Below are 14522 nucleotides of genomic sequence, written 5' to 3' on the forward strand. Positions count from 1 at the left end.
TGGCCATACAGACTGAGCAGGGAATTTAGGGATAAATATGAGGCAAACTTCCGATGCAATGAAGACCAATGGTCTATAGAATTTATTCAGATAACACGAGGAGAAAAATAAAACCCAGTCCCTAGATTCCCTGCTCTGTCTGTGTGGCCATTCTTGCTACTTTAATTCTACTTGCTATTGGAAGGTTTGATCATTTTCTTGTGACACCACATTCCTATGGGCCCTGTCCCTGTATATAATTCATTCACTTAAACTTTGCCACTTCGATTCTTGCATCAAATACCATTCGCATCTCCATATCAACAAAATTGTTTTGTGTGGATTTTTGAAATATGCAACTGCTACTGCCGTAAGGCCTTTACATCTCACCACTACTAGTTTCATGACACTGTAGCATTTTATTTAAAAGAACTTTAGATATTAACAAATTTATTGTATTTTATGCCCCAACATATTAGATCATTCACATTTAGTATAAAAGTTTACTTGGAAACAGGAAATCGAAGACATTCTGTATGAGTATGGTTTCTTTGAAAAATGGTAAAACAATGTAAGGTATCGTATATTTTCATGCAGGTCATGAATTCTCACAGGTGACTTTTGACTTTTAGTTGCATTGTGAATCAGAGATATCTTTGATGTCATCGCACTTTTCAGATCCTTTACGTAAAGTCCGAGTATCAGCAGAGGGGATTAGTCTTGTTCGGTCGTAAGATTGCGAACAAACTAACAGAGAAAATGTACTAAGAAAATATGGATATCGGTTTAATTCAGTATAAAATACTAAGACAGAGGCCCGTCTTATATGTAACTAATCGCGTGTTTACACATAATTATTGGGGATGTCAGTTTATTACTGAGCGTTAATCAGTAAACATACCAATAAAATAAATATAGATTACGCATATATGGTGTGTGTGCGCTCGCGCGCTCGCCAGCATATCCTTTGTTGTAGTGATGTGCCATGGCGTTGTGAGGGTTTTCAACCAGTTTTAAGTATAAATGAGTTATCAAATTTTTTTGTAGAATTCTTTCGGTTCTAGATTTCTTAGCACGCTGGGCATGCCATAGTGGATTCTTCAGCTGGGCATTGTACTTAGCCCAAATTCCTCTTTGTTTCTGGGTAATATTTACACTTGGGTAAGTATCATTCAGTTTTCACTAACTGGTGTCTTGTTATGACGGCTCAATCATCTGTTATTCTAGGTAAAGTTTGAGTGCTTGTAAAAAGATATCGCTAGTGTGCTTGAAGTAAAGGGCATCACATAAACCGACCCATGTAGTATTTGTATCGCCTTTTACTTTAAAAAAATGAATTCGTACGGAATAGGCTGCTTACTTTTGTGCAAATATTGTGATGTTTAAATTAGACCCAATGTGGGCAAAATATCACATATGGCTTTCTTAGACATTCATTACATACATTAAGTAAAGCAACTCATGATTTAAATTTTGTAAAAATGCCTCTAAACTTTTTATATAATATATGCAAGTTCAGGGTTCTACTACTCTTAAATTTTTCTCTACATGACTCGGTGGTTAATATATCGTGTTGTCTAAAGTAGCAGTGGAAGAAGTGACTGCACAAAACATATACCTGTGACAGTATTTCTGTACTGTCAAGGAAAGTGAAAATAAAAGTCTCGGGAGGACATTGAGGTGATAGAAATAAATGGAAATCCCGGGAATGGAACGTGGAATTACGTATTGATTGAAAATTTTGCTTCTACCAGAAAATGGAATGTAAAAGACTTGAGCGTTAGTAATGTTCATTGTATCGCCATGTTGGGCCACATTACCTTGTTGGGAAAGGGGAAGTGTTGAGGGACCGTCTTGCCGTAACGACGAGAACTCACGCACATCTCTGATTGGACGGCGCTCCCACTTTATGGCCTCCAAAGCATTTGCTACGCCACACGAAATGTCTTCTACAATGGATGTATTATTTTTTAAAACTGAAATGACACAATTTTTAGAACTGAGGTCTAAGGGATTCGTTAGATTGAAAGTAGAGAATTTTTTAAACTGAAGCCTTAGGGTCTGGGTTTATTTTGCCTTATACCTTTGGTGGCGGCTCTTGTTTTCACTTGGAAAGAGAATGTGATCAAGAAATATGAATAGGTCAGAGTTGTTGTCATATCAGAACACAAATTCTTAGTATTAAAATTAGTGTGTTCCACATAAGGAACTTGGGACACGAAAATGGAAATTAATAAACATTTCTTCATAGATTTTCCCAGCAGAAGAATTAAATTTTACTCCTTTTTTCCAAAAATTGTTAGAATATTTAAATAAAAGTTAAATATACTTGAACATACAGTTTGTTACTAGAAACGGTGATTAGTTTTCAAAACATTTTCTTGCTCGTGCAGCGTGAAGTCGTGTATGACATTTTCAGCACATGTTTATTGTGTATGGCGTCGTGCTCTACTTTTTTTCGCTCTTGTTCTTGTGATGTACAAGTAAAAAATTGTTTGTTCCATCAAAGCAAACATCATTTGTAATTGATTGATTGATTGTATATATATATATATATATATATATGATATATATATATATATATATATATATATATATATATATATATATATATATATCATTTGCACGATGTAATCGTAGAATGACATAATAGTCCGGTTCCAAATAGGCGAGAGAGAGGTTGGTTCTCTCTCTCTCTCTCTCTCTCTCTCTCTAACGGAATAATAATCTCTCCTTGCAGCAACTGTAGCTACATTGAGGATGTACAGAAATCATTGGTCAATATGTGAGTGAAGGCTTCATTAGGTGAACATAACCTTTCTTCAGATTCTTGTTATCAGACACATGCATTTTTAGGTTCCATAAAATTCTTTTTACCTAGTTGTGTTATACACAGCTATCACACCCACATCAGGCCGAGTGGAATATAATGGTGTTCTTCCGGCACAGAGTGATAGCCTGAAAACAACAAAATCCCCATAAAGTTCTTTACATCTTTTTCCGTTGTGTCGAAGTTTGGGTTATGATTTTTCACGTTGAATATGAAAGCATATTTTCTCTTGAATTGTTTTGACCCACATCAGAAAACAACATTCGTCTTACTTCATATGGTGACATTTCACCTAATTTCTGCAACTCATTTGATAAACTTACGTCTGCTACAAACACTCCAGTCTTCCTGAAATAGAACGTGAAAATGTAATTTAATACTTATAGAAATTCGGTTATAAAATCATTTTACACATTAGATTTTCATCACTTATTTTCTAAACTAGGAAATTCAGACTGAAAAGCAAGTGCCACACTATGTTTACTGAAAGTTTTCTTATTTTCCCAAGTAAAGAAACTTGAATTTGTGTGCATATATTCAAGTCCTCTCCAAACATTCTACAATTCTTTCCATTATTACTCTACTTTTGATTCGAGTGATGTAGGTGAAATGTATGTTTGAAAAGCATTTTTTGATAAAAATTATTGTGCATGACTTAAAAAAGACGCAGAAAAGATCAAGATTAATATACATGACAGAAAAGACGAAGACCGTGTTCCAATTATGGAATATTGGAAAGGAAAAGGTTTAAAACAGAAAAATGAAAGAGGGAAAATTTTAGTTGTCCCATCCATCTTGCAACTGTTAACTCAACGCAGAGACATTTCAGCGTGAAAATTCGAAGCTTCCTATACCTCATGTTCGTTCAGTTTTATAACTCAACTTTTCACCGGTTGCCGGCTGAGTATTACGAATTTTAAGATTCTATTAAAGTAGTAAATTATTATTTATTATTACTCTTATTATTGATGGTGTTAGCGCAGTCTCTCTCTCTCTCTCTCTCTCTCTCTCTCTCTCTCTCTCCTCCTCTCTCTCTCTCCTCTCTTCTCTCCTCTCTCCAGTTGTGTTATCCTTGCTATGATTGTTGAAAAAGCGTAGGTCATCTTCAGAGAAAATTGTTGACTGAAATATCCAATTCCAATCATAAAGCAAAAGTGCATATCGCCTTACCCAATTTTAAGGGAGAAGTATTCACTGAGGTATCCAATCTTGGGGGAAAACTACACTTTAAAATTTTCAATCTAAGGGGAAAGTATGTGCTTAAGTATCCAGTTAAGGAAAAGTGCACACTGCAGTATCCAATCATAAGTGAAAAGTATGCACTAGAGTATCCAGTCTTAATGCTCAACTTGCTGTTCTATCCTATGCTCATAATTCCTCTATTCCTCTTGTTAACCCAGTTTTTCTGTTCCCTTTAGTAGACCTTATTCAGGTTCGTTTATAACGGAAAAGGTCAAATTTAACATTTCAGTATCATTTCTTAACAAATTTCAAATCCTTACGTAAAAACGTTCTAGGTTCATGGGTGAGGTCTTTATTCTGAGGTATTAGTGTGTTTAACGCATAAATGTGACAATTGGCTTTTACTGTGTGAAGAAGTACCATTTATTTCTGTCAAGTTATCTAGCAGATGAATGTTTTATCGTTTGTAGTAGCAGTCATTGTTTTCACGTATAGACGGCATACTCTCTTACTAAGCAAATGAAGGGATAGATAAGATATTGCATTGGGAAATTTCTCTCATATTCCTGTTTTGAGCAGACTTACCAGTATCATTATTTTTCTTATTACTTGAAGACATAATGAACAGCAAACGTAGTTGCGAAACCAAGCCGTTGGTATGCTTCTGTAATTTAAACTGGTGCAAGACATAAAGCATGTAATGTTTGAGTGAGGTCCGTGTGGCGAATGTGTTGTCGGCCTGTTGAGTGTAGTTTTTAAAAAGAATGTCTGTTATAAGTATATTGCATAAGCCAGAATGTTGGCAAACAAAGAAAACAATGCAGGTATTACTGTAGTGACTGCCCCTTTCATCCAGATATGACTGTGTTAACTGAAAAGCATTTTGATATATTTCTATGGTCTCGAGGGGAAGTGGGCGGGGCGGGGTACTTGTTTGAAACCTACCCTATTATCTAAGTTGGGTCAAATGATGGCCACGTGCCAAATTTTGTCTAGATTGTTCAAGCGGTTCGGATTTCTGTAGCGCACAAACACTTATATTTACACGCATATGTGTATATATACACACATACATACATACATATACACATACGTATATACACTGTTTGTGTGTATGTAGTATGTATGTGTACGTATAATTGTAACAATTTGTTAGTTTAGTGATCTGAATTAATTCTGTAGCAAATAACTTAGGTTTTTCTGAAGAGGGGAAAGGTTGCAACGTATCTTATATAGGCTACTGCCGGCAGGCAACAATCTTTATTTTCGATTTATACATATATCTAAACTGTTATTGCCACTGTTCACTAGTCATGGTTTACACTCTTAAGGGTTAATTGTTATAGAAACCAAAACCCCCACAGTGATGTAAAGTAATTATAGAGTGGGAGAAGACTGGAAATATTCGTTGATGAAGAATTTCTGTTGCATTTTGTAGTCTTTAGCCCTTATTTGGAGAGGTGTTCGTACTCTAACTTCCACAAATTGATGCCGGGATTTGCGTGCAACACGGAAGTTGGAATCTTCTCTCTAGCACGGTCTAGTCCGTGCTTTCTAGAGTTGAAGTGCACCTTCTTCATGAATTAGTGGAATTTTCACGGTGTGTCCACACCACATGTCATAAGCACACTTTGGGAGCTCTCATACATATCCCAAACAAGTCAGCTACCATAAGTGATGAACGAAACTTGGGCCACTGCTAGGTTATTGTATGAAGCATCGGTTAGGACTACCTATAAGTTCTTTACTTGTATTTACCTGTTTGGTGTGTGCGCGCGATAAGTTGTAGGAATATATGAAAGACATTTTTCATGAGGGATATATTTATAAATTCACTCGTCGCATTCACCAGACACTATGTTCGGTAAAATATTTCGGAAATCCAACTTAGGATGATACGAAGAATTTCTTGATCACTTTTCCGAGCCGTTTGGAATTGAAATGCGGTATATTGGCTTCAGTACAATTTATATTATGTTGCAACTACCTACTTTACAATGACAGTCATTTGCATTTCGACGAAATGCATCCTAATTTCAGCTGCCTGCTTTATGTAAAACTAAAGAGATGGGTTGACTGGTGGAGGAGAATGAATCTGGTCCTCGAATCGGAAAGATTTTTCCTACGTCATTTTTACGTTCATGTTATTCTTAAGACATGTGAGATAAAACTTAGCGGTGTTGTATGTGCAGACATTCTCTTCCTGAATTTGCTGCTCTCCGATGTAAGATAATTTAAAGATGAGTTGCATTTTTAAATAATGGTACATCATGAGTTGCATTTTTAAATAATGGTACATCATGATGATGATGATGTTTGTTCAAAGAGATCCAAAATAATCATTGGTGGAAGTATTGAAACGATGGAAATGTGTTGATTGATGAACGTTGGATTTTTTCCATTTGGTGCCTTTCATTTGAGTTTAGAATTAACAATATATTTTTTGTCACTTGTTGATAAATTGATGTAATCTATTAGAGCATGGCCAACTGTCCATTCACGCGAACTGTCCATTCACGTGTCAAATATTATTCTGGTTATTTACTCGTTGACATGATGAATGATCTGATATTTAGATTCATCAATATAGTTTTTGTTTCTTTTATGATTTACCGAGAGATTTATTCTATGTTTGCCGGAAAAATCATTGGTTTTTATGATCTTTTTTCGTTGCTTTATTGAATGGCTGTTTGCAAGTGCAGGGATGTTTACAAATGGAATGCATTTTCTTTGGGAGTTCGAATACCAAATGTTGTGTTAAGATCGCAAATGAACTGTAGAGTGACGTTCAGCAGTTATCATTCCCAATTAAAAGGATATTAAGTATTATACACACACATACATATAGATATATATGATATATATAATAATACATATATATATATATATATATATATATATATATACAAATGTATATATACAAATATATGTACACATATTCACTAAACACTGAATACTTACTAAATATTCACCTCACACAAACAATTACAAAAACTTGAACTAAACGTTAACTGAATACTTAACACACTAGACATTCACTAAACCCTAAACACTCGCTAAATATTTACACACTAAATATTCACTAAACGCTCACTTAGCATTCACTGAAACACTAAAGACAAAACATTCACTCAATACTTATACAATAAACATTCTATAACATTCACAAAACATTCACTAAACCCATAAAAAGACTGTAAACATTCACTGAATATTGACACATTAAACAGTCACAAAACCCTAAACTAAATATTCACTAAACACTTACTCATAAACATTCACTAAATGCTTACACACTAAACCCTAACAATTTGCTAAACACTTACTCATTAAACATTAACGATAAAAAAAAAATCACAATCACGCTAATTTTTTATTTCTCGTTTTCTTTACATTAACGCCAGGTGATTGTATTTTTTTGGTCTAGTTTGCTCTTATATTTATTCAAAATCTTCTTGAGAGAATGGAAATATTCGAAATAATAACTGTGTGTGTGTGGAGAGATTGTTTAGAAAAGAGATCCTGTGTCCTTCCTCAGCCAGTTGTATTATATATGAAGAGTTTTACGCCAGCCAAAAAGAAAAATCGACTATAGTAACAACGCTATTCATTGCTAAACTGATAATTAAAAAATGTATCCATGATTTCATTAGTATGAAAGTCAGTTGAAACCAAAAGGAGATAGTCCTGGTTCGATAAAACAAATTGAGTAGGCTATAGTGCAAGTATGATGACCTACACTCTGACTATAGCGTATGTATTAGTACTATCTATTTAATGGGTGCATATTACTCTATTTAACAAATATTATGTACGTGGACATTTTACAGTAATACTAACTCTAATAATGATAAGAGCTTACATGGTGCTTTACATTACCAGTCATCCAGCCACCGCTACATTAATGTTCATCTCATAAACAAAACTAAAGCAAGTACTATAATTGAAGTCAGTTGTTTGCTTGACAAAATAATAATATGACCGAATTATTATATGGGCCTACAGGTGACTGTTATTTATATTTGTATTAAATAAATACAAAGGATATAGAAAGGATAGAAATATTTATTAAATATATCATGATAATTTGTAATGCGGGTTGATAGTAGCTTACTGTACTAGTCTAAACATTGATTATCAGGGCTTGCCCTTCCCTCTCCCCACCTGTTAGGGTGAGTCTGTCAAGGGGAAACCACCCACTAAAATGTCTGACATTACCATCACAGCATTCTATGACATGCAGAGCTATTGTAGTGCAAATTTTACTTGGTATCTCCAATGCTGGATGTAGATCCTGTCTCCCCCTCCCCCTATGCAGTGCTATTGTAGTACAAATTTTACTTGGTATCTCCAATGTTGGATGCAGATCCTATCTCTCTCTCCCCCTCCCCACTCGATGTGGGGTGTCTGTCAGGGGGAAACCACCCACTAAAATGTCTGGCCTTACCATCACAGCATTCTAGGATATACAGTGCTATTGTAGTACAAATTTTACTTAGTATCTCCAATGTTGGATGCAGATCCTGTCTCCCCTCTTCCCCTCCCCATGCGTTGTGGGGTGTCTGTCAGCAGGTAACAACCCACGAAAATGTCTGTCATTACCACTGCAGTACTCTAGGATGTGTAGTGCAATTGTAGTACAAATTTACTTGGTATCTCCAATGTTGGATGGAGATCCTGTCTCCCCCCTCCCCCTCTCCACTCGTGGGTTGTCTGTCAGGGGGTAACCACCCAATAAAATATCTGTCATTACCACCGCAGTACTCTAGGATGTGCATTGCAGTTGTAGAACAAATTTTACTTGGTATCTCCAATGTTGGATGCAGATCCTCTCTCTCTCTCTCTCTCTCTCTCTCTCTCTCTCTCTCTCTCTCTCTCTCTCTCTCTCCACTTGTTTTGGGGTGTCTATCAGGGGGTAACCACCTAGAGGATATAGAAAGGATAGCCATCCTAGAGTACTGTGATGGTTAAAGGCAGACATTACCACCGCAATACTCTAGGATGTGCAGTGCTCTTGTAGTACAAATTTTACTTGGTATCTCCAATGTAGGATGCAGATCCTGTCTCCCCCTCCCCACTCGTTGTGGGGTATCTGTCAGGGGGAAACCACCCACTAAAATGTCTGTCATTACCACCACAGTACTCTAGGATGTGCAGTGCTATTGTAGTGTAAATTTTACTTGGTATTGCCTAAGTTGGACGTAGATCCAATTAACCCCTCTTTTCAGTGTCGATCAGGGGGAACCCACCCTCCAGAATGTCTGTCATTGGTTATTCTATAATCAGTATAGTCTGCAGATATATATTAGTTTCATCTGGTACCTCATATATTGGATCTAGACCCAAAATCTAACAAGCGATTATACTCTGGCTACAAAAGGTTGAGACTCACGGGTGATTAGCACTGCTGCCAGATTTTCTTAAACTCGTTCAAATATTTCAGGAAAAAGGGTGACAATTTGGTAGTATTGGCAAAATTTTTGAGTGGCGCTGCCGTTTCCTCCTCTTGTATGAATGATTAAGGGAAATGACCACTATTGGTCATAGTAATAAAGGGATTGCGTGTCGCCTTCCTCCATTCGTCGGTACAAAAGCAAAACACGGAGATCAAAACATTATACTACTTAAACCTAGCTGTACATTTTTCGAGTTGCTTAATGCAAAATTTTACATGTGTATGTATGTGTGTATGTATGTATTTATATATATATATATATATATATATATATATATATATATATATATATATATATATATATATATATATACACACACACACACACACATATACACTTTAAAAAGAAGTCACTTGTGAATAAAAGCAAATAGCTGGACAGTATGCTCATATATGTCCACTCTGGATTAACCTTAAACTCGAGGTTAATCCTAAAAGTGCACCTTTCTGGATTAGGATGAAATACCTCTTTTGGCAAGATGGGAGACGTGTCAGTGTCTCTAATTGTAGGAAAGTCTCAACCTTTCTTAGCTAGACTATAGTGGTGCTTGTTTAAGTAAGCCACCCATATATTTTTGGCAGATGGTCAGATTCACAGTTTACAAATCTACCCTAAATACCAGTAGGGGTTACAGTCGGTATCTTGTTCATTGCATCTCGATGGTCTGGGCTGCCGGTCTAATGCCAGGGCCCTTTAAAAACCCCTCCACCCCAAAGAACTCGAAGTCTTAGGAAAAACTGGTGATGAAAGAAAACAGTTGAAGGAAGTAGTCGATGATGCCCTCCATTGAGTAAATGAGAAGAAAAGGTATTAGAAGACACCGAGAATGGAAAGAAAGAATTAATCCATCAGTTTGGCAAGAAACTGACGCCACTGAAGAGGCCAGGGGCCTTGAAAAACTTTGAAAGAAAGGGACTTCTTCAGAAAGAAACCAGATTCCTTGCGAGTTGTTTTTGTTACCCCTTGAGCCCCAGCTTATAATCAGGTTGCAGTGATCAATGTCGGATTTGTTGCTTTGGTAAACCTGTGGCAAGAAAAGGATCCAGTGAAGTGGCCAGGGGCCTTGGAAAACAGTTCAAAGAAAGGGACCTCTTCTTCAGAAAGAAACCAGGTTCCTAGTGAGCTGTTTTTGTTACCCCTCTAGCCATTGTATCTGGTAGAGCCCAAGTCACCTATGTCAGATTTGTTGCTTTGGAAAACCCGCGACCTGAAAAGGATGCAATTGAAGAGGCCAAGGGCCTTGAAAAACAGTTCAGTAAACAGGGTATCTTCTTCAGACAAAATTTAGGTTACAAGAGACGTTTTTGGTACCCTAGAGCCATCACATCTGATTAAGCCGCTGTCACCGTCAGATTAATGGAGGTAGTAGCCCTTGAATCAATGGTATCTAATCAATCCACGTTGACTAATGTTGGATTTGTTGCTTTGGAGAATCTGCAGCAAGAAAAGGATGCCACTGAAGATGCTAGGGCTCTTGAAAAACAGTTTAATGAAAGAAACCTCTTCTACAAAAAGAAACCAGATTCCTTGCAAGCTGTTTCTGTTACCCCTATATCCATTGTATCTGGTAGAGCCGCAGACACCAGTGTCAGATTTGTTGCTTTGGAAAACCTGCGACCTGGAACTGATGCTATTGAAGTGGCCAAAGGCCTTGAAAAACATTCAATGAAAGGTTACTCTTTTTCAGAATGAAATTACGTTCTGAGAGAGCTGTTTCTGTTACCATAGAGCCATAGCATCTGATTAGGGTGCCGTCACCAACGTCGGATTTGATGGGATATCCCCTGGAGCAATCGTATTTAATCAGGTCGCGTTGACCAATGTTGGATTTGTTGCTTTGGACAACCTATGGCAAGAAAAAAATGCCACTGAAGATGTAGGGGCCTTGAAAAACAGTTCAAAGAAAGGGACCTCTTCAGAAAAAAAACCAGGTTCCATGCAAGGTGTTTCTGTTGTCCCTTGAGCCACAGCATCTAACTGTGGCAAGGAAAGGATGCCATTGAAGAGGCCAGGCCCCTTGAAAAACAGTTCAAAGAAAGGGACCTCTTAAGAAAGAAACCAGGTTTCTTGTGATATGTTTTTGTTAACCCTATAGCCATTGTATCTGGTAGAGCCCAAGTCACCAATGTCAGATTTGTTGCTTTGGAAACCTGCAACCTGAAAAAGATGCTATTGAAGAGGCCAAGGGCCTTGAAAAACAGTTTAAAAAAAAGGGATCTCTTCTTAAGAAAGAAATTAGGTTCTGAGAGAGCTGTTTCTGTTACCCTAGAGCCATCACATATGATTGAGCCGCCGTCACCAACATCAGATTTGATGGGGTAGCCCATGGAGCAATCTTATCTAATCAAGTGGCATTAACCAATGTCATTGTAGAGGCCAGAGGCCTTGTAAATAGTTTAATGAAAGGAACCTCTTCTTCAGAACGAAACCAGGTTCCTTGTGAGTTTTTTTTATTACCTCTATAGCCATTGTATCTGGTAGAGCCTCAGTAACTAATGTTAGATTAGTTGCTTTGGAAAACCTGGAAGACTGTTCAAAAAAAGGGATCTCTTCTTCAAAAAGAAATTGTTACGAGAGAGCAGTTTCTGTTACCCTAGAACCATGGCATCTGATTGAGTTGCTGTCACCAACGTTGGATTTAATGGGGTAGCCTCTGGAGCAATCATATCTAATCAACCCGAAGTGACCAGTATCGGATGTGTTGCGTTTGACAACCTGCTACAAGAAAAGGATGCCATTAAAAGAGGCAAGTACCCTTAAAAACAGTTCAAAGAAAGGGACATCTTCATCAGAAAGAAGCCAGATTCCTTGCGAACTGTTTCTATTACCCCTTGAGCCACAGCATCTAATCTGATTGCAGTGACCAATGTCCAATTTTGTGTTTTGGATAACCTGCAGCAAGAAAAAGATGCCATTGAAGAGGTCAGGGGCCTTGAAAAACTTCAAACAAAGGGGCCCATTCGTCAGAAAGAAACCAGTTTCCTTGCGACCCGTTTCTGTTACCCCTATAGCCATTGTATGTGGTAGAGCAGCAGTCACCAATGTCAAATTTATTGCTTTGGAAAACATGCAACCTGAAAAAAGATGCTAATGAAGAGGCCAAGGCCCTTGAAAAACAGTTTACAGAAAGGGATAGCTTCTTCAGAAAGTAATTAGGTTCCGGGAGAGATGTTTTTGTTACCTTAGAGTACCATCACTTCTGATTGAACCAACGTCACCAACTACAGATTTGATGAGGTAACCCCTGGAGTGATCTTATCTGAACAAGCCGAATTAACCAGTGTCGGATTTCTTGATTTTGACAACCTGTGGGAAGAAAATGATGCCACTGAAGATGCGAGGGGCCTTGAAAAACAGTTTAAAGAAAGGGACCTCTTCCTCAGAAAGAAACCAGATTCCTTGCAAGGTGTTTCTGTTACCCCTTGAGACATATCTAATCTGGTTCCAGTGACCAATTTTAGATTTGTTGCTTTGTTACCCTAGACCAACTTTGTTACCATCACCAACATGAGATTTGATGGAGTAACCCCCGGACCAATCTCATCTTTCAAGCCGCATTGACCAATGTTGGATTTGTTGCTTTGGACAACGTGCGGTAAGGAAAATATGCCACTAAAGATGCTAGGGGCCTTAAAAAAGTGCAAAACAAGGTGCCTCGTCTTCAGAAAGAAACCAGGTTCCTTGCAAGCTGTTTCTGTTACCCCTGTAGCCACATCATCAAATTGGATTCCAGTAATCTATTTCAGTGTTGCTTTGGTAAACCTGTGTCAAGGAAAAGATGGAAGAGGTCAGGGGTCTTGAAAAACGGTTCAAAGAAGGAGGGATGAAGTGCCAACGGAATAAATGTTCAATTTCAGTTACCTTATGTGGCAGAATGACGGGCGTTGTCCATACCAGGTCTTCACCAGAGGGTAAGAAACAAATCTTCCACAGTCACGAATCAACCTGTGAGGTTGGTGTTGGTTGTTCGTCAGTCATTCTCGTTGGCAGAGTCTCAACACAGTTATTAATCTTACTAGCCTATTCAGCATCAAGAGTGATGTTACTGAGAGCGGTAGGCAGAGTCATCAGGCACTAGACCACTTCCGGGTAATGGGCACTGGGCAAGCTGGAGTAGAGAACAGAGTCAATCGCCGCAAGTAGGCTATCACTATCAAAGTGATACCTCCAGGCTAGGGCAGTCTGTTGCACCTTACTCGTGATGAACAAATGCGATTTGGTCGGCCTATTTACCCATATTAATACCCAAGTATTTTGAACCAGTGGCATCCTATTCAAACTGGGTATTGTTGTTCTCAAAACCCAAGTCCGAGTTCGTTGAGAGGCAATTCATCTTCACCGATAATCATCTACCGTAATCTGAAAAGACATTTGAGCGAAAGCAGTAAAGTGTGAAAATAGAAAGAATAATACAAGTGCAGGTGGTTCGAGAGAGGTCCATATCATATCAGTGATCAGGAGCACGGAAGGAAGGTCTCGAAATTTATGGTTGCAACACTCGAATGGTGTTTTATGGACCTTTTATCTTCCATGCATGTAGGTATGTATATTTCCCCCCCCCCCCCCCCCCGAATAGGGGGAATTTTCTCATGATACCCAAAGAGTGGCATTGAATAAAACTTAGAGTTGATTGCTTTCTTGCTATTCTTTTCCAGAGTTATGAGGCTAATTAGCGTCTTATGACTAGAGACCGTGATGATGATTGCATTGGATTAAAATAATAATAAAAAATGAAAAGGGGGGAACTATGTTGGATAAAAAGTGAAGGTATAAAAATTCTTTGAATGTTTTTCATTTAAACAATCAGATCTATGGAAAGTCTGCGTATAAATTCCAAATATGTTGTATTTATTTAGAGGCAGAGGGAAGTTGGTATTTTTGAGTTCTGTACTTTCCATTTGTTGGGAAAGAAAAAAAAATGTTCAGTCGGCATTAGTGATGCATTTTATAAAGGTATATGAGATGAAAAGTGCAGACAAGCCTTGTTGGTTTCAGTTTATAATTATTCTTGGTACTGAAGCGAAGGGAAGAGAGAAAATTGCACTTCGACCCCAGCTATCGAGATTGGATAATTC

This window comes from Macrobrachium nipponense, chromosome 28 (assembly GCF_015104395.2).
Source record: "Macrobrachium nipponense isolate FS-2020 chromosome 28, ASM1510439v2, whole genome shotgun sequence".
In the NCBI taxonomy this organism is placed as follows: domain Eukaryota; kingdom Metazoa; phylum Arthropoda; class Malacostraca; order Decapoda; family Palaemonidae; genus Macrobrachium; species Macrobrachium nipponense.